The sequence below is a fragment of the Gymnoscopelus braueri genome, assembly GCF_963280865.1.
Source record: "Gymnoscopelus braueri genome assembly, chromosome: 17".
Lineage (NCBI taxonomy): Eukaryota > Metazoa > Chordata > Actinopteri > Myctophiformes > Myctophidae > Gymnoscopelus > Gymnoscopelus braueri.
Genome location: NC_137617.1, coordinates 13,060,566 through 13,064,333, shown reverse-complemented (window position 1 = coordinate 13,064,333; position 3,768 = coordinate 13,060,566).

Below are 3,768 nucleotides of genomic sequence, written 5' to 3'. Positions count from 1 at the left end.
CGTGTGTGTGCTAACAGCACCGCACGCCTCTAACACTCACCGGAGTGACTAGAAATAGCCACACCGTGTGTGAGCTCTGAAAAGACACACAGTAGGTGGAGGCGTGCAGGAGGCGGCACGCCCCTCACAACTTGGTTCTCACGTTCGTACTGCAGCTAAATGCGGCCCTCGCTCCACGTGGTAGTGCTAAATACAGTTACATGTTCACACACTGTTCGCTTTAGAGTGACAACCACAGTCTACAGCCTATTTATATCAGCCTTTTTTGGTTTACAGACACCATGGCTTGTAGGCATGCAGTGTTCATCTCGTCCCGTCTGTGTCCTCGTGTCCTCGTCTTACCTTTTTTTCACTGACGAAAACCAAATAAAACTAAATAAAATCTAAGCTATGATGACTAAAACTAGCAAGCACGGCCGATCAACAAGTATAGGCTACATAGCTATTTTCGGCACACAGCTAATAAGTATAAATCAGACATTACGACGCCATCATGGCCCTCGAAAATACCTTCTAGTCGACTAAATCAACTGTAGATTTAGTTGACTAAAATCTTATGACATTTAGTCAACTAAAACTAGACTAAAACTAAAAGATTACAGATGACTGAAACTAAATGGAATTTTATTCAAAAGACTAAAACTACATCAAAATTTGTTGTCAAAATGTTCACACACACTGTACTACAGCCCTGGGCGCTGTGGGTGCTGGGGCCGTGTTCTCTCCTCCGCGTCATCTGTGCCCATACCCTAGGTGGGGTTGGCGAAAGGGCCTTTCTGTGTGGAGTTTGCATGTTCTCCCCGTGTCTCCTAGAAACTCACAAAGAAACATGCCATAATCCTGGTCTCTATACTGCCTCCCCCTGGTCAGCCGGGGCGCCTGATGGAGGGAAAGGAACTGGTTGGAATAACATGTTCCTTCCACGGGCTACGTCCTACCGGGGAAACTCCCCCCTGTCAGGTGATAAGAAGCGGCCTGCTCACTCCTCATGATCTCACGATCAGCGATCCACAGGATCTTATACATTTTTCTCAACAATGCAGTCATTGCCAATGCACCTCATTATGGATGGTCCCTGTCACTAGAACCGCTGCTGTTTTACTGTCACCATGCAGCAGTAGACAGGGTGGTACACACTGTACACACCATCTAGATCACACATGGGCAAACGTACGGCCCGGGGGCCGGACCCGGTCCTTTGACCAACTCAATCCGGCCCGCCAAATCCTCAAAGAAAAACGAAATGACCCGCCCCAAAAAATCTACATTCTAAAAGGCGGGCATATATTAATGGTTTCGGGACAAATTCATTTAACTCGACTCCAATTAATAGTAATTAATATTTACCATTTGAGTACATACCTGCATTCCTCCATCCATATATATACTCAAATGTTTTATGTTTATAATGTAACTGTCAGGGTTAAGTGTTGAACGAGGACCCAAATGCAGACACTGAAGGCAGCAGGTCAAATCCAGCAATTTATTAATAAACTCAAAAACGAGGCAGGAAAATAACACTGAACACACGGTAGACATATGAGGAACTAACAAGGAACACACTCAAACACAGGGTTTAAATAAACACAGGGATAACAGGACACAGGTGAACTCAACTGACAATCAACACTGGGATAGGCTCGAGGACTAAGAGGACACAGGTGGAAACAGACAAATCACAAGACAGGTTAGACAAGGCAGGCACAGAACTACAGGGGCGGACAGGAAACAATTAGAACAATACTACAAAATAAGAACTAGAAACACTTCAAAACAAGACACAGAAATGCATATCCTGACATTACCCCCCCTCAAAGGGACGGCTACCAGACGTCCCACAAAAACAAACAAGAGGGGGCCCAAAGGAGGTCAAACAAGTCTTCACACTAGACTGGGGCAAAAAACCTGAACACAGAACTGATACAAACTGTCAAGAACAAAAACGGACTGGAAACTTGACAGGGAACAGGACTGGACAAGAGCAAAGAACCAGGGGCTAGAGAATAGGGCAGGGCAGAGTGGGACAGGAACAGGGCTAGGAACAAAACATAGAACTGGGATGGGCAGGGCCAAAACTCTGCACTAGCTCAACTAGGCAGGACAGGCTCTGAGCAGGACAGAGCAGGGTGATACGGGACTGGGGGAACTGAGGGAGAAGGAGTGAGGCAGCGAAAAAGTGACGAGAAACGGGCAGAAAAGACAGAAGCAGACAGACAGACTACACAAAACCAACAAGACTGACCGAGACCGACAGAAGGACGAACAATCAACCAACAGAAAGGGACTCACACAAGAAGGCAGGTGGGCAGACACACAGACAGACATGCAGAAAGGCACAAAGACAAGCAGACAGGCACCAACTGAGACAAACCAATAGACAAACATATTAACTGACAAATAGGCAGGCAAGCGGACAAACAGGTGACTTGACACAACAGGTGGGAAAGCAAGTCAGAGGGAAGACTGGAGGACTGGGGTGTAGATAGACGGACAAACAGACTGGCAGACAAACTAGCAGACAAGCAGAGAGGGAGACAGGCAGATACACAAATATGGAGAGCAGCTAACGGGGTGGTTGGTGGACCAACTACACCCCTGGCCAGAGGGTGGGGTGTTCCAGAGTGGAACTGGGGGGACTTAACAGACTGGCGAAATGGGGAATTAAGGGCATGAGAAACAGAAGGGCTGACAAAAGGAGAAATGGGGGTGCGAGTGACCTGGGAAACAGGAGGTCTGACAGACCAGACAGGGGAGCTATGCTGGGAAACGGAAGGAATAGGCTGGCTAGGTACAGATCTGGGTAATGGAGACAAGGACCCAAGGGGACTGGGACACGAGGAATCTAGGAAACATGGGGGCAAAGGCTCTGAAGGGCATGGAGACAGGGTACACAGAGACTGGGGTACCTGAGAACAAGGAGACCGGGGCACAGGGAGAGGAGAACCGGGGGCAAGCGGCTGAAGAGCAATCTCGGGGTCCAGCGGCTGGCCTGCAAGCCCAGGGTCTAGCAACTGGAGTGCCAGCCTGGGGGCCAGCTGCTGGAGTGCAGGCCCTAGATCCTGCTGCTGTAGTGCAAGTCCAGGCTCTGACAACTGGAGGTCAGGCCCGGGGTCCGGCAGCAGGAGTGCTTGGGCAGCATCGGCGGTGACGACAGGGCACAGTACACAAAGTTCATAAGGGGTTTCAGCAGAGACATTTGGCGAAGGCTCTGGCAGATTCCCAGATGACGAGGGTGCTGGCAAGGCGTCGGCGGGGGCAGCCGACGGGGATTCAGGCAAGACGTCGGCGGGGGCAGCCGACAGGGGTTCAGGCGAGACAACAGCAGGGGCAGCCGACGGGTGTTCAGGTGAGACGTCGGCGGGGGCAGCCGACAGGGGTTCAGGCGAGACAACAGCAGGGGCAGCCGACGGGTGTTCAGGTGAGACGTCGGCGGGGGCAGTCGACAGGGGTTCAGGTGAGACGCCGGCGGGGGCAGCCGACAGGGGTTCAGGTGAGACGCCGGCGGGGGCAGCCGACAGGGGTTCAGGTGAGACGCCGGCGGGGGCAGCCGACAGGGGTTCAGGTGAGACGTCGGCGGGGGCAGCCGACAGGGGTTCAGGTGAGACGTCGGCGGGGGCAGCCGACAGGGGTTCAGGTGAGACGTTGGCGGGGGCAGCCGACAGGGGTTCAGGTGAGACGCCGGCGGGGGCATCCGACAGGGGTTCAGGTGAGACGTCGGCGGGGGCAGCCGACAGGGGTTCAGGTGAGACGCCGGCCGGGGCAGCCGAT